Source organism: Pleurodeles waltl, chromosome 10 (genome assembly GCF_031143425.1).
Source record: "Pleurodeles waltl isolate 20211129_DDA chromosome 10, aPleWal1.hap1.20221129, whole genome shotgun sequence".
Classification (NCBI taxonomy): Eukaryota; Metazoa; Chordata; class Amphibia; order Caudata; family Salamandridae; genus Pleurodeles; species Pleurodeles waltl.
The window spans coordinates 1,013,311,545-1,013,338,100 of record NC_090449.1 but is presented as its reverse complement, the minus strand read 5'-3'; the positions used below and the strand labels follow the sequence as shown (position 1 = coordinate 1,013,338,100).

Sequence of the window (26,556 nt, the reverse complement as noted above, 5' to 3'; positions counted from 1 at the left end):
TGGTGACCTACAAGAATATGGAGGACTGCTTAGCTGAAACCCCCAGCAGAGATGAAGGAAGACAACTGCTTTGGCCCTAGCCCTACCAGCCTGTCTCCTGCTTCAAAGAACCTGCAAAAGAACAGTGATGTGTCCAGTGGGACCAGTATCCTCTGCTTAGCTCCAGAGGAATGCCCGGCACCCAAAAGGACCAAGAACTCCAGAGGACAGCAGCCCTGTCTAAGAAAAACCAACTACCATCAAGGACTCCAGCACCTTTCCGGATGCGTGAATCCTGACCACTCTGCATCCAACATCCACGGCCCATATCCAGGTGGCCCAACCAGCCAGAGAGGATCCCCAGGTGAATGCGAGCAAAAGCCCACCCTGGGTTGACCTTTCCACCCCTCTATGACAACGTCTGCAGAGGGAATCCCGAGGACCCCCCTGACCGCGAAAACTCCGGACGAAGACAACCAACGGCCAAAGACCTACTGCACCTGCAGTCCCAAGGCCTTGGAGAATCCGACCTCCGGTGCAGCAGGGTTCAGCAGGTGGCTCTCCTCCCCGTCCAGCCTGTGGTCTGCCCAAGACGACCTTGTCTGCAGCCTCTTAGTGACCCCCAGGATCCCCTCATGGACCAGCATTGAAAACCCGACGTCCTGTTTGCATCCTGCACCCTGTGCCTCCGAGGGGGGTGTTTGGGGGCCTACATGAGGCCCCTTCAGTGCTCTTCTAATCCTCCCTGGTCTGCCCTCTGAGTCGCAGGTACTTACTTGTAGGCACACCGGATTCTGAATACCTCCTGTCTCCATAGGAGCCCACGTTAAAATGTGCTCATCTTTGACCTCTGCACCTGGCCGGCCCCGTGTTGCTGGTGGTGGTTGTTAGAAATGGGGTCTTTGGTTGACAGTCAGGTTACCCCCTGTTCAAGCAAGGACCCTCACTCTAGTCAGGGTAAAAGAGAATCACTCTCAGCTAACCCCTGCTTACCCCCTTGGTAGCTTGGCAGAGCAGTAGGCTTAACTTCAGAGCGCTAGGTGTAAAGTATTTGTACCAACACACACAGTAACCTCATGAAAACACTACAAAATGACACAACACCGGTTTAGAAAAATAGGAAATATTTATCTAAACAAATCAAGACCAAAACGACAAAAATCCGACATACACAAGTCAAGTTATGAATTTTTAGAGATTAAACTCAAAAATAGCGCTTAGAAACAAAAATGCTTTGATGCGATGTTAACACGGCGTCGCGACGGAGTCGTTCCCAACAAGCCGTCACCAGCGGCGCCGGACACGGAGTCGTGTAGACCCCCAAGTACAGTACCTTTGGTGAAGAGTGAAAACAAGCCGATGCGCGAAGTCGGGGATCGCGGCGTCTGTGCGAAACGTTGAATCCGTGCACTTCGAGCGGCGTCGGTCACGACGTGGTGCGGTGACTTCCACGGAGTCGCGGACTTCAGCGGGGCTGCTGCGGCGTCGGGCCTGTGAAGAGCGTCGCGTTCCAGCGAAGGTCACGGCGTCAGGTGCAGGCAGCGTTACCGGATTCAGCAGCAGCGTTGATCCGAAGTCGTCCGAAGTCGATTTCTTTGGATTCCACCAGCTTTCCTTTCAAGGGCCCAGGGACTGGATAGGGCACCACTTGTCAGAGCAGGAGTCTCTCCAGAGACTCCAGGTGCTGGCAGAGAGAAGTCTTTGCTGTCCCTGAGACTTCAAACAACAGGAGGCAAGCTCTAAATCAAGCCCTTGGAGATTTCTTCAGAAGATGGAAGGCACACAAAGTCCAGTCTTTGCCCTCTTACTCTGGCAGAAGCAGCACTGCAGGAAAGCTCCACAAAGCACAGTCACAGGCAGGGCAGCACTTCTTCCTCAACTATCAGCTCTTCTCCAGGCAGAGGTTCCTCTTGGTTCCAGAAATGTTTCTCAAGTCTGTAGATTTGGGTGCCCTTCTTATACCCATTTTAGTCTTTGAAGTCACCTTTCTTCAAAGGGGACTCACACCTACTTGTGAAATCCTGCCTTGCCCAGGCAAGGCATCAGACACACAGCAGGGGGTTGGAGCCGGCATTGTCAGAGGCAGGCACAGTCCTTTCAGATGAGAGTGACCACTCCACCCCTCCCTCCTAGCAGAGATGGTTAATCAGGAAATGCAGGTTACACCCCAGCCCCCTTTGTGTCACTGTCTAGTGCGAGGTGAAAAACAACCCAACTGTCAAACTGACCCAGACAGGGGATCCACAATGACCCTGCATAAGCAAAAGTCCAACAGTGGTTGTTTGGGGTTAACTTGAACCCCAATCGGTGGACTTCCTAAAACCCAGAGACTGGAACTGTAAGTGTTGTACTTACCTGCAAATCAAAGTAACATTTACTCCCCCAGGAACTGTTTCTGAAAATTGCAGTGTGTCCATTTTTAAAATAGATTATTGCCAATATTTCAAAAACTGTATAAGTTATCGATTTCAAACAAAGTACAGTTGATACATGTGTGAAATACACATCTATTAAAGTACTTACCTGCAACTCGAATCTTCTGGGTTTAAAAATAAATTAAGAAAATATATTTTTGCTATATTAAAACCATTGATCTGGAGTTAAGTCATTGAGCGTGTGCGTCTTCCATTGTCTGTGTGTGTACAACAAATACTTTGCACTACCCTCTGCTAAGCCTAACTGCTCGACCACACTACCACAAAAGAGAACATTAGTATTATCTACTGTAGCCTCTGTTAAGCCTCTGGGGAACCCCTTGACTCTGTTCACACTATATCTCACTTTGATATAGTATACACAGAGCCAGCATCCTACAGTAAACAACTAGAAAAGAAAGAAGAGAGAGAGAACAGTAGTAATACTAGCACAGATACCTTCCTTGACACTAGCACACAAAGGCTCTAAGCCGCTGGCTGGGAGTCGGGTTAGGTCGCAGATTATATCTCTCTCTATGACCAGCCGGCTCCTCGAGGCACCCAGCCTGGTGGGCCCAGATCCTTTATGGTCCCGTTGGGGGCTTCTGTCATCATCAGCCGTGGTTTCGCACCTCCTCGGTTCTGAAGATGATTCTCCTCATGCATCTTCTTCCCACCCTTCAGAGAGGTCATCAGCAGTGCCACTGTCGCATAGCACCACTCGCTTGAACCAGGAAACGTTGCGGGTGACATATTGCCCACTCCTTTTGGCTATTATCATAATCCCATTGATCTTGCCCCCCCTCCATACTTCAGGTTTGTAGAGAGTCTGGATTTTCCATCCAGGGTGGCGATCCTTCAGAATGACCAGATCCCCTACCTGCAGTTCAAGGTGCCTCGTTCACCTTCTTTCGCTGGCCATTTGGTTTGTCTGTTGTCTTTTCTCTTGAGCAGCCTCCTCGTCCAAGGCCGCTGACTGCCACTGCACGTCAGCCTGGATACAGTTGCATGGGGGCTTCCAGAACAGCAGAGCCCTTAGGAACTTGTGATGACACCGCTCAGCATCATCTCCTTGGTCCACCCCTATCTAAAGGGTGCAGTTGAGTGTCCTCATGAACCGTTCCACGTCCCCATTGGCTTGGGGCCAATAGGGAGTGATCCAGCGATGTCGTATGGCGAGCTGAGCCAGATACTCTTGGAATTCTTGCCCATGAAAGGGCGGGCCATTGTCTGTCCTGATCTCATCAGGGAGGCCGAGCATGGTGAAAGTTTTCTCCAACAAAGGCTGGACGTATCCAAACGCCGTGGATGCCACCAGCATGAGCACCGGAAACCGGGTGCAGGAATTAATCAGCACAGCAGTCAACGACCCATCAGGAAAAATCCCAAAGTCCATACTCAGCCTAGACCATGGCTGGGTGCACGGCATTTCAGTGAGCACAGGAGCAGGGGGCTGATCCTTGGCAGTGATGCCACAGTAGTGGCATCTCCTCACCCGCTCATCAACCAGGGCATCCATCCCTGTGAACCATAACTTTCCCCAGAGGCGAGCTTTTGTTTTGGCTGTCCCTCGGTCCCCCTGGTGAGCGAGCTCAACCACACGGTCCCATAGACACCGCATTAATACTATCCTCTGTCCCCACAACAGAAGACCTTCACTACCTACAGACAGCTTATTTCCCACCTTCCATGTCACTGCATGGACATGCTCTCATCAGGCTCAAGTAACCTTGTGCAATCTAGGGAGTGCTTCTACTTCCGCTTCACCAGTGCTTCCTTGGCCCTAAGTATGACAGGAGCCTTTCCAAAGGCCTCTGCAACCTCCGGTATCATCATGGACATGGGGCACAATGTCTAGACTACCATGCTCACAAAACTTTCAATACGCTTTTCTTCCTCTTCCTGTGGCTCGCTCTGCTGTTGCCCCAGGATGCAGTGACAGGTAGTCGGCTGGAGTCAGTTGTTGACCCCCGGTCGGTAGATGACTTGGAACTGGTACAGCTGGAGGAGCATTGCCCAACGCTGGATTTGTGGAGGAGCCAGATGGGCAGTTCCCATGAAGGTGGAGACTAGAGGCTTGTGGTCGGTGACCACCTTAAACTCCTGCCCACACAGGTACAGAAGGAAGTGTTGGCTAGCCCACCGAATGGCAAGCGTTTCCCTTTGAATCTGAGCATATCCAGCCTCAGTTGCTGAGAGGGCCCTGCTTGCAGTTGGGGCGACAGCCGGTGGTACTGGCCAATGCCCATAACGTTAACAGAGGCACCAGTGTCAATGAGGACTGTTGCCGGGGCATTGTTGATGTCCACAGTGCACATGGGGGTGGACACTGCTTCTGCTCAGGCCATCCACCAAACAAAATGATGAAGATTTCCTTGTTGTCTTCATCCTCATATCGGGCACTTCTGAGGAAGGTCTCACCGGTCACTGTTCTTCAGACGCCAGCTGCCTCACGGCTGCTGTCCTGGTTGATGCCACCTTAGGCTTGGGTCGCCTCCCTCAACAGACTTTGGCGAAGTGGTTCAGCTTTCTGCACTTCGAGCAGATTCTTCCTTTCGCCGGGCAGACCCCTGGCGTCCTGTGTTCAAGGCAACAGTTTCAGCACTCCTTGTCATATGCCTTCTGGGATCATGAAGGGTGTGGGCTATTTTGGCGCGCTTGAAAGGTATTGACCTGCTCCTTTTTCACTGCGGCTTGCTTCGGTGCTCCATGCACCGAATGGGGCTGGCCGCAGGCAGCGGCCATATTGTCCACCCGGCTGGCGGAAAGCTTGTGTGAGTGGGCTAGAAACAAGATTTCATCCAGCGTGATGCCAGGCTGTCTTATTATGAGCTTGCGCAACATATTGGAAGAGCACCCCTGGATAATCTGCGCCCGTATTCCTTCATGCTGGTTGAGACCTATGCAGGTGCTCGAGAGCTTTCAGAGCGTGGCGTAAAACATGTCCACAGACTCCGTGTCCGTCTGCTGTGCCTGGTGAAGCTTGAGCTGCTCATAATCCGGACTGAGCTGTGGATCAAAGTATTGGTTGAGGGCCGCCACTGCAGTGTCGAAGTTGCTTCTTACTGACGCCTGTGGCACGGCATTATCTTCCGGTTTCTGGCTTATCAGGGCCAGTCATTATTTCCATTTTCTGGATTTCATTGACTACCTTGGAGACTGAAAACCAGGCACGCCTTTCACGGAACTCCTTTTTTCTATACCTACTTTTGTTCATCTTCGCATATCCTAAGCCTTGACAAAGTCTAGGAGACGAAACACATGTTGGCTGCTGGCTGTATTTTGGATTGTTTGTGACACATATGGTCTTTGACCTGAATATTGACCATACCTTTCCATCCGTCAATAAATGTCCAGTTTCATTTGTTCTTTGGACTTCGACTCTGATTGAATGACCACTTGGCTCAACCACACAGAACTCTCTTTGGTGTGCCCTCGCCTTTTGTTTATATAGTGTTGAAGTTCTTGTTGCCACCGGTGTTAGGCAGCGTCTCCAAAAGCTCATACAGTTTGTAACCTCCCATGTGCATCATGAGGGACCTTCGAACTGTGCCATCCGTCTCCCTAGTGGCGTGAAAATAGTGTTGCAGCCGGCCAAGCCATTGACGTCATTGTGGCACAGACTTTGCAGGATCTGTCAACCGACTGAACGGCGCAGCGCAGCGACTGATGAGTGAGCCCCGGTGTTGGGTGTATGGCGTGGTTGATCATGTTGTGGTGAGGAGCTCATTGTACTGCTTTCTCGTTAAAATGCCGGACTCAACTTGTAGCTTTTGAAAGTGTGCTCATATGGACTGGTATATCCCACTTTTTCTGTTCAATGTCTTTGAAAATGGAAGTTCTCTCTTATTCTTCCCCCCTTTTTTTTCACTCACGTTAAGCAGCCAGTTTATGTGCATTCTAGGCCAGCAGACGAGCATGGAGCAGTCCATCCAGCAGGCACCACAGAGGGCAACTACTGGGGGGGCTTCAAAGCAGGACACAGGCTCCGGAGACCATTCCTGGAGGCGTGATCTGCAGGGCGTGGCAGCAAAGCGGCATCGAGCTGGGTGGAGAAGCCCAGCACTGTGGGCAGGGAGCCGAAACTGCCAGAGCCACTACGGTGAGTCTTCGCCCACACTCCTCATGTGAGGGTGGCAGCACTATTGCGTGGCTGGGTGCCAAGCAGACAGAATCGGGGCCACGGTACCTCCGAAGATGGGTGAGCAGCGGTGAGGTCCGCCTTCTCCACCAGCTCCAGCGCTGCTTCAGCCCAGTGGTGGCGAGGCTGGCAGGGGGAACATGCTGCACTGTCACGGGTGCACCAAGCTTTGGCGCAACGTCACTGCGGGTCAGGCAGTGCAAGGTGGACCGGAACAGAGGGATATTACAGCTGATAAGCAGGGAAGGGTGGCGTTGGACGCTCCGTCCTCATCACCAGTGTGATGATGCAAAGGCCTCAAGTACGCATGCGGTTCGCCAACAAACTGGACACCACACTAGGATATTAGCTGAGCAACAAAAGACCCTCTGCGGCCGTGCGCTTGTTTATTTAACGCCTCGGGCCAGGGCCCAGCCTTCAGGCTAGCACTTGCCAACATTATAGGGAAGAGCATGAGTGGGTCTCTACACAAAGTAGCGCAATGCAGCATTGTGCCACTTTGTAAATATAGTGCGGCAAAAAAAGTCCTCCTAACACCACATTAACGTTAAAAAAAAAAATGCTAATGTGATGCAGGAAGGAGCTAGGGGCTTGTAAATATGCTCCTATGTTCCTTTGGAAAAGTGGGGTTTTATCACGATGGGCAGCACAGGCTCAGCGCCCCAGCGCCTGTTTTTATTCGCTTGCAGAAGGTAAAGTGAATTCATTTAACTCTATATTTCCCAGAAAGTAGAGCTTAATTTTCAGACAGGACAGTTTGACTCTTTCGGAGTTCTGCTGTCTACAATAATACACTTACTCAAAGAAATATAAGGTTAAATAAATGAGTTGACTTTAAGCATTGCAGGCGCATAAAAACAGGCACTCTGCTCCATGATTGAGGCGGGGGCGAGGTCAGAGTGGTGGGGGGGGGGCTTGGGGGGAGGGGGGAAGCAGTCGTGATAGGGCCCAAGTTATGTCTATAATAACATAAAAACGCCAGATAAACTATTTTGCTTGTCAGTGCTTTCTTCCACTTTATACACGCATGATGAAGTAAGCAAAAGGTGACTCATAGCGCTAAACACATTGCTAACTAGATAAAGTTCACAGGACAATAAGAATAAACCTGTTATTTGAAGGGTGCAGAGAATTCTGACACTCTTCCCACAGGTCGTCATCATGAGCCTAAGGCAGGCCAGGCTTGGACTGGAGGGGTGGAAGCAAAAGTAGAAATGTTCTGACACAGAACTGGTTACATGACCCTCCTGGGCACACATCCATGCCCTGGCTGAGGTCACAGAAGAGCCCCGACCTCCCCTGTTGTGTCAGTGTGTGAAGTCTATCTTCCTCAGATAAGATGCGCCGCAGCAGCATGGAGGGTGCCCTAGGATGGGCTCTGTCTGTCCGGTGCTGGCTGGTGCTGGGGGGCCTCTGGCTGCAGCTGCTTCACAGTGGCGCCGCCGAGAGGAAGCTGAAACTGGTGACGGTGGTGAGTGAGGACCACCCTTACACACTTGGCAACTTCCTCCCTAGCAACGGGAGGAGGCGTTAACTAGGCAACAGCTCCTGTCGGGGACGCAAACACAGCCCACTATCAGGACGGCACAGTACTGACTCAAGTATGCCCATCAAAAGAAAAGAGCAGTTAGCGCACATTGTGAACTGGTTGGCCTCTAGGCACTATTCATTTTGTGAAGGTAAAATATAGGAAAGCAATTTCTCCAGAACCGCACTTTTGGGCCAGGGCAACCCGGTTTGGAATCCAAAGTGCCTCTTCTGTAGCAGCTGCTGTTACTGCCTAGCAGAGCCTTGAGCGCTATACAAACAAAATGTTGTAATTAGAACATTTGTATACAGTGTTCACCACAGCAGATTTGTCGTTTCGTACCGCTGTAGATAACAGGATGTTGCAAAGGGTTTTGATGTGTGACAAGTTAAGCTCGCCTTAACAATTTAGATTTGTGGACTGCAAGCTGCTCACACATTCAACTTTAGGTACTTACCTAACTGACCTTTGTTACCAGATGTAGAAAAAGATTGCTATTCAGGGTGCCTTAGTCCTAGTCAGTGGTAGAGCTTATAGGGAAGAGGGGGGCGTGCCCCCCCCCCCCCCCCCCAACTCCCTTTGCCCTGCTGTACCCGAGGAAGACCCTTCTGCCTGACGCCTGATAAGATCAGGAAAGTTGCTTGTATTTTACAATTGAAATGCAAGCGCTTTATTTGCTGAAGCTCACACATGCAGCTTGTATTTTTCAAATGCATTGTTTGCATTACAGGCATAAGATGCATCACACTTCCTGATGCCTGGTCCGGGTTTATCGCTTTTTTGGCAACCGTCTATTCTACAAACTAGTTAAGGTGCAAACAGTCCGGAAGAGAAGTGCTTTGGAGGTTCAATAACTAATGAAACACAGGCTTTGAGAGTATCTTCTGTTCACAGGCCAGAAATTACTTTCAGCTTATTTCTACATTTTGGAAAGCGCTACTGCAACTAATGTAAGTCTCCGACCACTCTTAATGTAGATGCATTATTTTTAAATAATTTCCTAACGCAGTCATTCATGGGTAGCTTGAGAAGCACATTTTAGGAAAGCATCCTAGTCTATGCCCTGTCATGAGTGAGGTTTGCAGCCTGTCCTAGCATCAAAGCTTGCATACCTCTCTGCATTGTGGGACTTGTAGTTCTGCATTTAGAATGGCAAGCAGAGCCCTACAAGAATGAAAGTGAAAAGCTATGTTAGATGAAAAAAATGGTTTTTCACTGAGACGCCCACTGAACTCAGCTTCCTGTTGTACTAGGATCCAACTGCACTGGTAAAGTGTTCCTTTCACTAGGATATAACCTGAATCAACGGTACTCATAATATCTGCGTCTAAAAGATCAACGGTCCTGCCTTAAACATAGCCCACACCTTGTACTCTCCTTGTATTGCGCAGTCACGTTAGTGACGTGTACCGTACAGCTCCGGGTACATTAGAGTATAACTTTAAATGAGGCGCCCCCTTTATTGTGTTGTTGCAGTGTCATACCCCAGTGCCGAGTGAGGCCGACTTTAGCGCTGGGGGCGCCCTGTTCGAAAGTCTTTTTTTGCGCCCCTCCACCCCATACCTGTCAAAAGTGCCCCTCATCTCTCCATAGCCCCTCTCACATACGTTTCATTTGTTTTAAAGCGCTTGTAAACTATACTAATCCGCATAAAATATGGTTCTGTTCTTTACAGGAGGCATATTAACTCTCCGCGCTACTTTATGTCGAGCCAAAACTGCCAGTAGATTAAACTCTGACCTCTCACTCTAGCAGGAACATTAATCAAAAGAGTTATCTTGACACGTTAAGTGATTCCTGGTGGCTGAACGGACAGGAACCTTTCAGCAGGTGCTTTTAAATGGCAAATTTCGTAAGTGTTTGCTAAACACAGCGCCCCCTGAGGTCAGCGCCTCCACCATCCAGGTCAGCATCCAGTGCAGCTGCACCGGTTGCACCGCCCTAAAGCCGGCTTTGAGTACAGGAACAGTACTTTACAAATACAATTCATGAGAGGCAGCCCCATTTAAAAGCAGCCCCTCGAAGTATTTGACATAAACAGTTCACCTCTCCCAGCAGCACTCTGCGCAGCAACTGGAGCATGGACGTCAATTCACCCAAATGCCAGGGGTAGAGGAAGTGACATCACATGCTCTTTGACCCCATTGCCACTCACACACACATACTTACACATACACACAAATTTACACTTACATACACTCACAAAAACACTCACTTGCAAGCGTGCACACAAGATACATTTAAAAGTATGCTTGCTTACGTCAGCTGACATGGAAAGGGCACACTCTAGCTAATTGTACTCCATTTGTATTACACTAATAGTGGATAAAATATTATTATTCACTATTAGAGTAATGCAAAATTGACAGAAAACGAAGAGAGTGGAGCCCCAAATCAACTGCCACTGTATTGCTAGAACTGAATTTGCCACCTCTGAGGTCAGGGGTCGCAAAGGCAGTGCTAAGGGTCGCAAAGGGAAAGCCAGGGGTCGCAAAGGGCAAGCCAGGGGTCGCAGTTGAGGCCCCTGGCGACCCCTAAATGACGTCCATGTGGGGCAGGCGGCAGAACATGTGGGGATACGCAAAAGACACCTAGCTGCCTGACCCCCCCATTTATGATTATCGACTTTCAAAGTATTGTTTTTATGAAACGAGATACAGGCTTAAAACAAAGTAAAAAAATTCAGCATATATATAAAGTGTTTATAGTCAGTGCTTGATATGTAACAAAAATCAAGTGCCAGGTGTAGGAGGCTGGCCTGGCTTATAGTGGGTACCAAGGGTACTTACACTCCGTGCCAGGTCCAGTTATCCCTTATTAGTGTAGAAGAGGTGTTTCTAGCAGCTTAGGCTGATAAAAGGTAGCTATGGAAAAGCAGCTAAGGCTGAACTAGGAGACATGTAAAGCTCCTACTATACCAGTGGTGTCATATGCACAATAGCATAAGAAAACACAATACACAGAAGTACTAAAAATAAAGGTACTTTATTTTTATGACAATATGCCAAAAGTATCTCAGTGAGTACCCTCAGTATGAGGATAAGTTATATACACAAGATAGATGTACACAAACCAAAATTATGCAGTTAATAGCAAAAGGAAGTAATGCAAGCAATGTAAAGTTACAGTAGATTGCAATAGGAGCACATAGGTATAGGGGCAACACAAACCATATACTCCAAAAGTGGAATGCGAACCACGAATGGACCCCAAACCTATGTGAGCTTGTAGAGGGTCGCTGGGACTGTAAGAAAACAGTGAGGGTTAGAAAAATAGCCCACCCCAAGACCCTGAAAAGTAGGTGTAAAGTGCACCTACTACCCTCAGAGAGCACAGAAGTCGTGATGGGGGTTTCTGCAGGAGAAACAACACCAGCAATGTAACAACAGTGGATTTCCTGACCTGAGTACCTGTAAGAGAAGTGGACCAAGTCCAATAGTCGCGACAGTGTTGAGAGTGGGCAGGAGCCCAGGAAATGCCAGCTGAGGGTGCAAGGAAGCTGCCACCTGTTGGAAGAAGCTTGGAGTTCTGCAAGAACGAAGAGAACTAGGAACTTCCCCTTTGGAGGATGGATGTCCCACGTTATGAAGAAGCTTGCAAAGGTGTTTCCACGCTGAAAGACCGCAAGCAAGCCTTGCTAGCTGCAAGGGTTGCGGTAGAGGTTTTTGGGTGCTGCTGTGGCCCAGGAGGGACCAGGGTGTCGCCACTTGGAGGAGGAGACAGAGGGGGCGCCCAGCAACGTAGGGAGCCCTCACAGAAGCAGGCAGCACCCGCAGAAGTACCTAAACAGGCACTTAGTAGAAAAGTGAACCGGAGTCCACCCGAAGTTACAAAAGGGAGTCCCACGACGCCGGAGGACAACTCAGAAGGTTGTGCACTGCAGGAAGGAGTGTCGGGGACCCAGGCTTGGCTGTGCACAAAGGAAATCCTGGAAGAGTGCACAGGAGCCGGAGCAGCTGCAAATCACGCGGTACCCAGCAATGCAGTCTAGCGTGGGGAGGCAAGGACTTACCTCCACCAAAATTGGACTGAAGAGTCACTGGACTGTGGGAGTCAGTTGGACAGAGTTGCTGAGTTCTAGGGACCACGCTCGTCGTGCTGAGAGGGGGCCCAGAGGACCAGTGATGCAGTCTTTTGGTGCCTGCAGTTGCAGGGGGAAGATTCCGTCGACCCACGGGAGATTTCTTCAGAGCTCCTGGTGCAGAGAGGAGGCAGGCTACCCCCAGAGCATGCACCAACTGGAAACGGTCGAGAAAGCCGGCAGGATGAAGCGATACAAGGTTGCTAGTAGTCATCTTGCTATTTTGTTGCGGTTTTGCAGGCGTCCTGAGCAGTCAGCGGTCGATCCTTTGGCAGAAGGTGAAGAGGGAGATGCAGAGGAACTCTGATGAGCTCTTGCATTTGTTATCTGAAGAATTCCCCAAAGCAGAGACCCTAAATAGCCAGAAAAGGAGGTTTGGCTACCTAGGAAGGAGGATTGGCTACTAAGAGATGGAAGAGCCTATCAGAAGGAGTCTCTGACGTCACCTGCTGGCACTGGCCACTCAGAGCAGTCCAGTGCACCAGCAAAACCTCTGAATCCAAGATGGCAGAGTTCTGGGGCACACTGGAGGAGCTCTGGGCACCTCCCCTGGGAGGTGCAGGTCAGGGTAGTGGTCACTCCCCTTTCCTTTGTCCAGTTTCACGCCAGAGCAGGGCTGGGGGATCCCTGAACTGGTGTAGACTGGTTTATGCAAAGATGGGCAGCATCTGTGCCCATCAAAGCATTTCCAGAGGCTGGGGGAGGCTACTCCTCCCCAGCCTTTCTCACCTTTTCCAAAAGGAGAGGGTGTAACACCCTCTCTCTGAGGAAGTCCTTTGTTCTGCCTTCGTGGGCCAAGCCTGGCTGGACCCCAGGAGGACAGAAACCTGTCTGAGGGGTTGGCAGCAGCAGCAGCTGCAGTGAAACCCCGGGAAAGGCAGTTTGGCAGTACCCGGGTCTGTGCTAGAGACTCGGGGGATCATGGAATTGTCTCCCCAATGCCAGAATGGCATTGGGGTGACAATTCCATGATCTTAGACATGTTACATGGCCATGTTCGGAGTTACCATTGTGACGCTATACATATGTCGTGACATATGTATAGTGCACGCGTGTAATGGTGTCCCCGCACTCACAAAGTCTGGGGAATTTGCCCTGAACAATGTGGGGGCACCTTGGCTAGTGCCAGGGTGCCCACACACTAAGTAACTTTGCACCCAACTTTCACCAGGTGAAGTGTGGCGGGTTCTTTATCCTGAGTCGAAAGGATATTGGAAGAAGGCGACAGACTCAGGATATTTAAGGGTTAGTACTTTTATTTCTATCTGCTCGGATGGGACAATTGCCCGTGTCGCAAAACTTTCGTGTTGGCAGAGTCCAGAAACTAATATGAATCCCTTTTCTTTCAGGGCCGAGAGTTCCGGGAATGGCCTGGTCCGGTGTGGAGAGAGACCTTGTTCCCCCGACGCTCAGTGGGACCGGATTCCCCAAAATAAAGAAGAAAGAAAAATAAGGCACAGGTAAGTGGGGAATATACTTTATCTCCTGTTTCCTTCACAGTTAGTAGGAAGTGAGGGACGAGGTATTGTGGGGAGGGGAGGGGGCTGAGGTAGGTGAAGCTATGTCTCTTAATTCCTTATAGTGCCCTCTTGGTGACCCCTTTACTCTTATCTTTTCTTGCTGTTTCTGGGTTAGGTCGTGGTTGTAGTTATAGGCAGGGTCCGGGGTCCCATCTATACTACCTCCCCCTCTTTGCAGGACCTTAACTCCCTCTTCTTGCCGTCCTTCCGGCGCCCTGGGTGTTCCGCTCTTCGCGCGTCCTTCTCCTCTCGCGGCGGGGTTTTCCTCCGGACTCAGTGGGTTGCTGCGTTCGGAGGTGCTCCTCGTGGTGTCGGCGTCTCTCTCTCTCCTTCGTTCCCCTCGTTGTCCGTCTTCCTGCTTCCGTATTTCTTCCTGACGGATGACGTTAGACGTCATCACGTCAGGAGTTCCTGGGATGCCCCCGGGGTATCCGTCGGCGGCCGTCTTCTCTGACCAAGCCGCGGCGTCCGTAGGCGCCCGGCTACACATCCCCTCACACGAAGGGGGCTGTTCGAGCCCCGCAAGACCCGGGATAAATAGTCAGCCTGACCCATAAGGTCACCAGGGAGATGGCAAACCTGGAAGGAGAAAGGTTGGAGTTCTATGAACCATCTTAATATTCGATTATTGGTATCCTTATACCTTGAGAGCCAGGTAAGTGGTGCATGATCTGTATATAACAGGAAAGGTCGGCCCAAGAGGTAATATTGGAGGCTTTCGATCGCCCATTTAATGGCAAGACACTCCCGCTCTATAATGGGATACCTTTGTTCCCTGGGAAGTAACTTACGACTAATGAAGACAACGGGGTGGCTTATTCCATCTTCGTCTTTTTGAAAAAGGACGGCACCTGCTCCGACGTCGGAGGCATCAATTTGGAGATGAAAGGGACTATCAAACTCAGGGCATCTTAAAATCGGTTGAGTGGTGAGACACCTTTGTAAAGTACGGTAACTATGTAGTTGGATCGGGTTTAGGATCGTGATTTTGTTGGGTTGCCCTTTCCTTAATAGGTCTGTCAAGGGGGCTGCCAAACTGGAGTAGTGAGGAATAAACCTTCGATAGTACCCCACTAGTCCTAAAAAGGAACGAACCTCCTTCTTCGTGGTGGGAGTCTTGGTGTGTAGGATGGCTTCGATTTTATTCATTTGTGGACGTAGTATGCCTTTACCAATGTGATATCCCAGGTAGGAGATCTCGTTAAAAACTAGTCGGCTCTTGGCGGGATTGGCCGTTAGTCCAGCCTTCCTTAAAGCCGAGAAGATTCTGTCAAGATGGACCAAATGATCCTCCCAGGTCTCACTGAAGATAACGATGTCATCCAGATAGGCTGCCGCGTATCTGTTATGAGGTCGTAATATGGTATCAATGAGACGTTGGAAGGTTGCAGGAGCGCCGTGTAACCCAAAAGGAAGTACCTTAAAGTGATATAACCCTGAGGGAGTAGCGAAAGCCGTTTTTCCCCTATCACCGGGGGCCAACGGAATCTGCCAATACCCTTTTGTCAAGTCGAGGGTGGACATGTATTTTGCTTTTCCTAACCTTTCCAATAATTCGTCTATCCTTGGGAGAGGATATGTGTCAAACTGGGATATGGAATTGACTTGTCTAAAGTCAATACAAAAGCGTACGGACCCGTCAGGCTTGGGTACCAATACCACTGGTGAACACCAGGGGCTTTGGGAAGGCTCTATGATGTCTAGGTCTAACATTTTTTCTATTTCGTTTTCTACGAGGATTTTCCTAGCTTCAGGGATACGATAAGGCCTTAACCGTACTGTTTTCCCTGGGGGTGTGATGATTTGATGGTATACCAATCGGGTCCTACCGGGCATCGAGGAGAACACCCGGATATGGTTATAGAGGAGTTTGCCTAACTGTCTATTTTGTTGAAAAGAGAGGTCTGTATTTATGAAAGGAATTTCCCTTTCGCCAGGTGGATCAGTGGGACACCATCCTATCTCCAATTCCTTAACGGTGTTAACTAGACAACCTGGCCTTGGTTCGGTCGGGGGTTCTTCCCATCGTTTTAACAAATTAACATGGAAGATCTGTTACCTATTAGGATTATCGTTGAGCTGAATTTTGTAGGTTACGGGTGTTACTATGCCTGTTATAAGGTATGGTCCCTGCCATTTTGCTAACAATTTGTTGTCTGAACTGGGGAGAAGTATTAATACTTTATCTCCTATGGCAAAAGACCTTAATTGGGTATTCCGATCATAATTCCTTTTCTGTTTGTCCTGGGCCCTCTCCATGTGTTCCCTAACGCTTTCCCATACTGTGTGTAGGTGAGTTTTTAAGTCTCGGGCATAGTTTAGAAGGGTCTTTTCTCCTTCTTCCTCTTCCCACATTTCCGCGGCCATGTCTAGTAGGGTCCTGGGTTGTCGCCCAAATAACAACTCAAAAGGACTATGGCCTGTAGATGCTTGTTCGTGGGTCCTGATTGCGTATAAGACTAAGGGAAGTTTTCTATCCCAGTCCTTACCTGTCTCTGAGATGGATTTTTTTAGTAGTGTCTTTAGGGTGCGGTTATATCTCTCCACCAAACCATCGGTTTGAGGATGATAGACCGACGTCCGCAATTGTTTAATCCCTAATAATTGACATATTTGTGTCATCAAGTTGGACATGAATTGGGTGCCTTGATCTGTTAAGATCTCCCGAGGAAACCCGATTCGGGAAAAGAACCCAATCATGGCGTGGGCGACACTCTTGGTGTTAATACTAGAGAGGGGAATAGCCTCAGGATATCTAGTGGCGTAGTCCACTAATACCAATATATAACGATAACCTCTGGACGAGGGCAAAAGGGGGCCAACCAGGTCCATCCCTATTCTGGAGAAGGGAACATCAATGATGGGAAGAGGTTGCAAAGGGGCCTTTCTCCGTGAGCCTGGATCAATCAATTGGCATTTTGGACATTGTTGACAGAACCTCCTAATCTGTGAAAAAAACCCCGGCCAATAAAACTTCCTCAACAAATATGCTTCTGTTTTCTCCCTTCCATAATGGCCACCCCCTGGCTGGCTGTGTGCTAAGTGTAGGAATTATTGTCTGTAAGGTTCGGGAACTATCAACTGCTTTTTTCTTCTTGGTTCTGATTAGTGACTCGATATAATAGATCCTTAATTACAGTGAACGAGGGACCCTTGTCCTGTGGGGTCCGTGGTCGTGCGCTTCCCCAGGCATGAATTAGACTGGGGTCTTCTTTTTGAGAGGTCCGGAAGGGGGGAAGAGTAGTGAGGGCAAGAACCTCTGTAATTACCCTCGCGGGACTGGGGTTGTCTGAGTTGTAGGTTTTCTTGATCCTTCTTTTCTCCTTCCGGGAGAGTTTGGGTCGCACCGTCGGAGGTGACAGAGGAATGGTGGAAAAAGGAGCATCTTTCCACCAGGTATTCGGTTCTTCGACCGGGCGAACACTCTCCAAGAGTTTAGAAAACTCCGAAAAGTCAGTCCCTATAATGGCTTCTTCAACCAGCTGTTCTACTAACCCCACCCTTATGGGGTTTTCTTTTCCTTCCCAGATGAGGGTTGTCCAGATCAGTGGGTATTCTCTGGTTTCTCCGTGAATACAGCAGATTGATACCGTAAATCCTGACGTGTGGAGATTCTTATTGAATAAATCAGCCCTGACTACTGACTGGCTACACCCTGAGTCAATAAGGGCCACCGTGGGTTTCCCATTGATAAGCAGTGTCTTTTTGTAAGGGGTTGCCCTTCTCCCAGTGTAAAGACCCTTCCCCTCGTGAACCCTATTTCCATGGGTTCCGGTTTCTCTGTTTTCAGGGGGCAACCGCGAGCGATGTGACCCCATTCTCCGCAGCTAAAACACTGAGGCTGTTGTATGTATGGCCTTTCAAGACCCCGTGGTTTCCCTATTTCCTCATTGATTCTTCGGCCCCCTGAGGAAGATATCCCAGAACCTTGACGCAAGGGACTAGGCGTGGATCGAGGGGTTGTGACTTTGAATTCGAGGGAGCGATGAAAAGCACAGGCTAGCTCGATGGTGGTATTGGTATCCGGGTTTGGATGTTGCTTGATCCAGTTACGCGTAGAAGGCGGTAGAGCGTCTAGGTACTGTTCTAAGAGCACAATCTCAATAATGTCTTCCCGATTAGTCCCTATGGGGCCCAACCATTTGAGACCCAGATCTTTAATCCTAAAGTATAGAGCCCGGGGATTTTCGGAGGGTCCCCATTTAGATTTTCTAAATCGGACACGATAATGTTCAGAGTCAAATCCCACCCGTTCCAAGATGCTCTTTTTAATATCCTTATATGGGGTTGTTCCCCCGGGGTTTACCGCCTGATAAGCGGCTTGGAGTGTTCCCGTTAATAAGGGGGCGATATATTGGCCCCAGCGCTCCGGTGGCCAGGTAGCGGAAGTAGCCACTCGTTCAAAATTGGTGAAAAAGGCATCGGGGTCTTCACCTTCTTGATATCGTTGTAGGACTGAACTAGGCACATTTGGGTGCACACGAGTAGCGGCTATTGTATCAGTGAGATTTTTAATGGCGGTTTCATGAACCAACTGGTTGTTGGCCATTATAGTAGCCTGGCTTTTAAGTGCATTTTGTAGTGCCTCTCTTTCCAACTTAGCCTCTTTTTGTTGCTCTTCCCACACTAATTGTAGGTGTCTTTGTCCTGAGGCCAACTGTTGCATCATATCAGACATGCTACACTGTCCCTCCATTTTCTGGAAGCCCTTGTCGCCAATTCCAATATCCCACTTCTGACACCACTGTGGCGGGTTCTTTATCCCGAGTCGAAAGGATATTGGAAGAAGGCGACAGACTCAGGATATTTAAGGGTTAGTACTTTTATTTCTATCTGCTCGGATGGGACACTAGCCCGTGTCGCAAAACTTTTGTGTTGGCAGAGTCCAGAAACTAATATGAATCCCTTTTCTTTCAGGGCCGAGAGTTCCGGGAATGGCCTGGTCCGGTGTGGAGAGAGACCTTGTTCCCCCGACGCTCAGTGGGACCGGATTCCCCAAAATAAAGAAGAAAGAAAAATAAGGCACAGGTAAGTGGGGAATATACTTTATCTCCTGTTTCCTTCACAGTTAGTACAGGGGTGTGGAATTTATTAAAATATCTACTTGTCCAGTGGACAGGTTGCTTCTCAAATCTACTTGTCCTGTAAAAAGATCTACTTGTCCCTTTGGTGCCATGTAGTGTGGTGACAAATTATGGCAGCAATCTCATTATGTAAGTGCTCTGATAATAGCCTCTCTGATTATGCCAGGGCTACTACCATAGTAGCGCTTGAATACTTGCAGTTTCAATCCCTACTGTAGCAATTTCCTTATTTTGCCACCTTCCTGCAGATCTGCATACTGGGGCTGGAGGAAGCAGTAAGCAATAGTTCTAGGGCTGGAATGCCTTTGAGTCTGCAAACCTACTAACCTGCATGTTTTAAAGATTTTTACCAGCTTCTCTCTAATATTTTCCCATAATAAGAAGGGTTGGACATTTACTCCTGACAATGGCAGAATTAGAACTTCTTCCAGGGTTGGGAAGAAAGTGGCTGGAGGGAAAATGAACTTGCAAATGCTCAATAGATTTTTACATGAGCAAATCTACACATCGTATTTACCCATGCTAAAATACAGTTCACAAATATTTTATAGGGTACGACATATACCATGGGTGCACTTTTGTGACTTTCTTTAAGAATTTGGGGCCACATGTAGGTAGGTTCAGATTTGCGACCTGCAAATTGCGAGTCGCAAATCCGAATGTAGGGTGGTGTCCCTGACACCATCTGTGATTCGCAAGGGCTTCGCAAATGCCCGCCTCATGAATAATCATGAGGTGGGTCGCAATTTGCGACCCCCTCGCTAATGGCGGCCCTCACAGGGATGGTGGCCTGCTGGAGACAGCAGACCACCATGTCTGTGACTGCTTTTCAATAAAGCAGTTTTTTTTTTGTAATGCAGCCCGTTTTCCTTAAAGGAAAACGAGATGCATAACAAAAATGAAAAATGAAACGTTTTCGTTTCATTTTTTCAGAGGAGGCAGTGGTCCACAGGACCACTGCCTCCTCTGAAAAAATGTTTACAGTGACATTCACAATGGGGAAGGGGTCCCGTGGGGATCCCTTCCCTTTTGCGAAAGTGTTAGCACCCATTTGAAATGGGTGCAAACTGCGATTGGTTTGCGCCCGCGTTCGCGGTCACAAAACAGTCCTACATTGCACTGCGAGTCGCAATTAGGAAGGGAACACCCCTTACTAATTGTGAGTCGCAAACCCTTTTTGTGATTCGGTAACCAGGTTACCGAATCGCAAAACTGGGTTTGTGCATCGCAGTGTGCTTTTTGCATGTCGCAAACAGCGAAAGTCGCTGTTTGCGACATGCAAAAAGCTACCTACATGTGGGTCTTGGTCCCTAATTAGGTCTGGTGTTAACAAAGACATTTTGTTTTTATTAAACTTCTATTTCTCTCTCTTTCGGCCGGCTTTACTGTGAGTGATCGCATTCTGCTCTTCCACAAGGAGCATATTGCCACACAAAGTAGTTTTGTTCAGTGTCAGGAACTACAGTGGCAATCAGTGACGTAACTAAACTAGAGGGTGCCCCTTTGTAAAGAACATGGAGGAGCCCCCTCTCCAGACTCACTCAGGGCAGGTGCTGTGCTGAAGGGGCCCCCTGGAGGGCGGCTGCAGGGCCTTTGTTATGCCGCTGGTGTGCTTTTAGAGAGTTCAAAAACTTTTTTGGGGGGGGGTTTGCCAGTGTTTGTTACAATGTTGAGGGCCTGGTAGCTCCCACAACAATAAAGTGTTACAAAAGCCATGTCAAAACAAGACACGCATTGATGAAACTAAAAGACTTATAAAAATATGTCAGATCAGTTGGCTTTGTCAGTGTTTGTTTATTTTCATGCTTCCCATAATCGTGTTGAAAATGGTTACAATGATTTTCCATTAGAAATATTTTTGGGAAATCCTAGCATGCATCAACACATTTTACTAAATGACACTTCATTTGCATATAATCAGAGAGCATTCTGGGAGCATTATACTTAGCCTCATAGCCTAAACTTTTCAAACATGTATATACAAGTTTTTTTTTTGTTGGTACTGGAACCAACGTCCGTAGTGAAGTGTGACCTTAAAACATTTATTTACAGCACTCACCCTAATAATGAAGGCTTTCAAATAATGAACCATAAATACAAGTTCGAACAGCATTATCTTTTGGAAACACGTTACCTAACTGCAGAGAGTTCCACTCTCTGTAATCAGGCAGCCAAAGGGTTTGAGCTGCAGGGGGTTGGGCCTGCTTGTCCCAAGGACAAAGTAAACATAAAAACTTGTTGCCCTTGACCCCAAACAAGATGTCTGGGCGTCGGGCGATAGGAATTCCACATCCCTGTAGTAGGAAGTGAGGGACGAGGTATTGTGGGGAGGGGAGGGGGCTGAGGTAGGTGAAGCTATGTCTCTTAATTCCTTATAGTGCCCTCTTGGTGACCCCTTTACTCTTATCTTTTCTTGCTGTTTCTGGGTTAGGTCGTGGTTGTAGTTATAGGCAGGGTCCGGGGTCCCATCTATACTACCTCCCCCTCTTTGCAGGACCTTAACTCCCTCTTCTTGCCGTCCTTCCGCCCAGTCAGCCACCCGTAGCCCCAATTCCACCCCTGGTACGCTCGTACCTGGTTGGGCCACGCCCCTCCAGGGACGCGGCCGGCTTGTAGACAGTCTCCCGGCTTGTCTTCTCCAGGGGCGGGAGGCGCCCTGGGTGTTCCGCTCTTCGTGCGTCCTTCTCCTCTCGCGGCGGGGTTTTCCTCCGGAGTCAGTGGGTTACTGCGTTCGGAGGTGCTCCTCGTGGTGTCGGCGTCTCTCTCTCTCCTTCGTTCCCCTTGTTGTCCGTCTTCCTGCTTCCGTATTTCTTCCTGACGGATGACGTTAGACGTCATCACGTCAGGAGTTCCTGGGATGCCCCCGGGGTATCCGTCGGCGGCCGTCTTCTCTGACCAAGCCGCGGCGTCCGTAGGCGTCCGGCTACATGAAGGTTAGACATATAGGTGAATATAAGTTACTTATGTGCAGTGTAAAATGGCTGTGAAATAATGTGGGCATTATTTCACTCAGGCTGCAGTGGCAGGCCTGTGTAAGAATTGTCAGAGCTCCGTCTGGGTGGCAAAAGAAATGCTGCAGCCCATAGGGATCTCCTGGAACCCCAATACCCTGGGTACCTCAGTACCATATACAAGGGAATCATATGGGTGTACCAGTATGCCAATGTGAATTGGTAAATAGCCTGTTAGTGACAAATTTGGAAGTAAAGAGAGAGCATTACCACTGAGGTACTGGTTAGCAGAGCCTCAGTGAGACAGTTAGGCATCACACAGGGAACACATACAGGGCACATACTTATGAGCACTGGGGCCCTGCCTGGCAGGGTCCCAGTGACACATGGACTAAAACAACATACATAGAGTGAAATATGGGGGTAACATGCCAGGCAAGATGGTACTTTCCTACAACAGGGCCCTCGTCAGGAGGCCTCTGCAGCTTGCACAACTACTGCCCCTGCCAGCGCTACCAACACAACTACTGACCATCACACTCCTACAAGCGTGACAATTCTAGGCTTTCAAAGCTATAAGAATGGCTTTGGAAGCAGGTATTTGTCTTTTCAATATGTATTTAATTGATAAACAACTGTTGTTGTGCTCATCTCTACATTAGACAGTTAACACCACCAGGGGGCAGACTGTCATAAGCGCCAGTGCTGACAAGTGCTTGTGCTGAGCACCGGAAACCACCAGCTCAAATTAAGCACTGCATATAGTTAATGGCCAAGCTCTGTGAGTGACCTAACATTTTTCCACAGGGTGAAAGATACTAATTTTATGCTAAATCTCTTGTTATCGTATATTTTATGCACCTTTTTAACTGCTTTGTGAAATTACTTGAAGTTGAGTTTTGCTAACGTGTTTGTTGAGCAGTGATGTGAACACAATGGGTTAATTGCAACAGCTAATGGTAAAAATTCAAATATGTTTTCAGGGCTTCCTCATTAAACAAGTATGAGGTCAATGTATTTGTAATTAAGTGCAGAAGAGATTATTTGTATGTTAGTTTATAATTAAGAAGGCTGGATTGAACAGCGAGTTAAGTTTCCATCGCTGAAACATGCAAGACCGTCAGATTGTAAGTTCGAACCAGTGGTGAGGTCAGATGAACCTTTCGCCCTGCGGATGGTCAGGGCATTGACAGGCGTGTTCTCAACGTTTAGAAATGGCAAACTAGTGTCATGAAGCACTATGGAATAACAAGTCATATACAGAGCTTTAAGAGGGATGAAAACATTGGGGGTCTCTCTAAGGGGTGTGCCCTATGTAATTAAGGCATGGCTTACAAATAGCTATGCTTAATATCTGTGCTTAGCATAGTGTGCCGCCCGACTGGCATTTTGCTGCTTCTTTCTGTCACTGCATCCAGATATATGATACAAGTAACAAAACATTATACCTACAACAAGCCAGGATAATTGGCTTTGTCAGTAGTTGTTAGTTGCATAAAATAAACAAGTACAGCAATGGCTTCGAGGTATATAACACTGAAAATGCTTCAGTTCTGAAATGATGTGACTTCGACATATCTATAACGCGTCTCTTTGAAGTTACATCAAAGGCTGTGAAGGGTGCTCGACCTGCAGAGGTAAAAACATTTTTTTCATCCTCAGGGTGAGGGCAAAAATGGAGAGTCCAATAAAGACCGGTCTCAGCTCCTGCTTTTTGGAACTGCCAGCGCTGAGCACTGGAAGGACCCGGCCCACATAAAGCCCGGTCATATATTTCTGAAAAACTGACTGGACACACCTATTCAGAAGTTAGAACTAACCGGAATTTGCACATTTGTTCCTTGCTAAAGCGATGAGAATACTTAAATGTCACGCAGAGAAATATACACTATGAATGGACGACAGGAAGTAATGAACATGAAAAGGCTCAGATTCACGGCTAGTTGTCAAAGTTAGAAGGAACGTGCCATGAAAGCAGTGCTCCTAGGCATACACTGGATGTATTTGGCAACAAAAGAGAAATGTTTCCCTATTGCCATTGTAGCAGAGCTGATAAGTATATGGTTGTCCTTCTTTTATTTGGCAACAAAAGATAAATGTTTCCCTGTTGCCATTGTAGCAGCGCTGATAATTACATGTTTGTCCTTCTTGGACGTAGAAGCCGAGCTCCTATCTCTTAGGACAGGAGTCTGGGCAGGTAAGGCCTCCACATTTAAAAATACAAAAACTGTTAATTTTATACCTTCCTACTCAACTTAGTGAAAAGATGGGGCAGGTGGCAGAACATGTGGGGTCAGCAAAAGACACCAGGCTCTCTGATTTCCCCCCCAAACTCCCCCCCCATTTATGATTATCGACTTTTAAAGTATTGTTTTCATGAAAGATGATACCGGCTTGAATCGAATTCTTTTAAAGTTTCCCAAAAGAATATCTATGGATCTGATGTGTGATCTGTGTGTTTTTCTCCCCGTTGCTCTTGGTGAAAGTCTGATGAGATAAAATAAGTGCTGGCCCCTTAAAATGAGTGTCAATGGGCCCCAGTGACAGCCGGCTCAAATTAATCACTGGATGCCACACAGTAGGCCTATGCTGCCTGGGAGGATGAAACGAGGGAGCCTGGCACCGCCCACAGGATGCCCTACCTGGAGTGATAGGGCACTTTACATAGCAGCCTGATATAAGTGATAGGTTGTTTTCATGGGAAGAGAAGGCTGCGAACTATTCAGCTAAAAAAATTGACCCACAGATGTTGCTAAATATATTTATAGATACTTTAAATCCTATTGCCCAGGTTTTCTCAGGTGCAAACTGCTTTTAATAGCTCTCGGTTCATCACATTGACTCTCTGTGTGTTTTGCCTGAGTTTAATGCCCTGTTTGATCATTCACTACTTACTGTCACTGCAGAACTCTGCTCTGACAGCTTCTTTTCTTTCTCATGATTTTGAATTGTTTACATTGTTGTTGGAGAATCTGTCTCTAGGTAAATGACCACTGGTCGTGCTACACCGGCCAGAATTTGTATTCAGAGGGACCTCCCATCTTCTTTAAAAACAGAGGGGGTCATTCTGACCCCGGCGGTCTAAGACCGCCGGGGCCAGGGTCGGCGGGAGCACCGCCGACAGGCCGGCGGTGCCCCGCAGGGCATTCCGACCGCGGCGGTAAAGCCGCGGTCGGACCGGCAACACTGGCGGTCTCCCGCCAGTGTACCGCCGCCCTCTGGAATCCTCCAAGGCGGCGCAGCTAGCTGCGCCGCCGAGGGGATTCCGACCCCCCCTACCGCCATCCAGTTCCCGGCGGTCCGCCCGCCGGGAACCGGATGGCGGTAGGGGGGGTCGCGGGGCCCCTGGGGGCCCCTGCAGTGCCCATGCCCCTGGCATGGGCACTGCAGGGGCCCCCGTAAGAGGGCCCCTACAAGTATTTCACTGTCTGCTTGGCAGACAGTGAAATACGTGACGGGTGCAACAGCACCCGTCGCACCTTCCCACTCCGCCGGCTCGATTACGAGCCGGCATCCTCGTGGGAAGGGAGTTTTTCCCTGGGCTGGCGGGCGGTCTTTTGGCGACCGCCCGCCAGCCCAGGGAAAAACTTAGAATACCCGTATGTGCGGTATTCCGCCGCCCGCCAGAGTTAGAATGACCCCCAGTATGTTATTTTTAAAATTGACCTGCCAAGACACTGCTTTATTTCTTTCACACGTCTTCATTGCTTGCCTGTGCGTCCTTGTGTTTGATTGTGTGTTTTGTATTTTTTCTTTTATGCACTCTGCAATGAACAGCTCCTCACTGAGCTCTGTACTCTAATGAGCAGTGACACCCACAACTCAAGAGAGACCACAGCACCAGCACACGTTCTGACAAGACAGGGTATGATACAGAACTCACCGCTGCCACTAGGATAGGGTAGAGCACCAAACATATTGCTGATTTCGTCACAGGGTATGTCTGGAGCTGCAGCTGATCCTCTAGGTTATATCTCGGAGCAGACCTACCATTTTTATAAACTTAATGCAATGAATACCATTGACAAGGATATTAATTCACCTGGCTTATTAAGCTGCAAAAACAATTTAGTTTGTATGTGCGCCATATACGTTACATTATTATCGTAATTACGCACACCAATCTACATGTCTTGCAAACTTGCAGATCTTGAGAAAGTTAAAGCTTTCTTACGTCGGATGACCTCCTGGTTAGTTTGTGAAGTGACATGCTAAATGTATCTTGTTTCCCCTGAGAGCTGCTGAGCCTGGAATCCAAGTGTGGCAGTGACGTGGGCTACCTTTAATGTCTGACGCCCGCTCCAATTCTCACTGGAATAGCTTCTGGCTCCAGGAGATCAGACCACATCACCCCGAAGCCCAGAAGTGTTTCCCTGATGGCCTATATAATGTTCCTAAAGCTATGTACAGAGGAGGAAACTTTGCATCACAGAAACTAATCATATCTGGGGGGTGGGGGCTCTAGGAAGTGTGGACACTATCCATCTGGAAACTGCTTAGTTGAAAAAAAAACAGATTTCTAACATTGGCTTTCTATGGAACTACCCTCCCTCCCCAAAAGAATCTGAATATGCCTATAGTGTTACACTTTAAGCCTTTATATTGTGTTTTTATGTGTCCGTAGCATAAAACTAGATGTTACATATAGTATTCCTGAACTCATGTAAAGCACTCCACGCCCTGGTATGCCTGCTTCCAACTACATAAAACTGTAGTATTTCAATAAATATTTGCCACTGTTGGACTTTTTATTGGTGCTTTTGGTTACAACGAACATGCAGTTTCCAGCTATAGTTACTAATCGTGTCTTGTCCAAGATGTTTACCTGTGATCTTCCGCATTCCAAATATTGTGAAAC

At 48.4% G+C, this 26,556-nt stretch overlaps 1 protein-coding gene across 1 annotated transcript in view; it reads left to right on the top strand.

Moving 5' to 3' along the window:
- The first annotated feature begins 6,399 nt into the window (after positions 1–6,399).
- Positions 6,400–26,556, top strand: part of LOC138262136 (prostatic acid phosphatase-like) — a 235,430-nt gene continuing 215,273 nt past the window's right edge. Inside the window, exons 1-3 of the mRNA XM_069211918.1 lie at positions 6,400–6,495; positions 13,493–13,603; positions 18,581–18,691. The gene's annotated coding sequence lies outside the window, so the exon portion shown is untranslated. The remainder of the gene's footprint in view (positions 6,496–13,492; positions 13,604–18,580; positions 18,692–26,556) is intronic.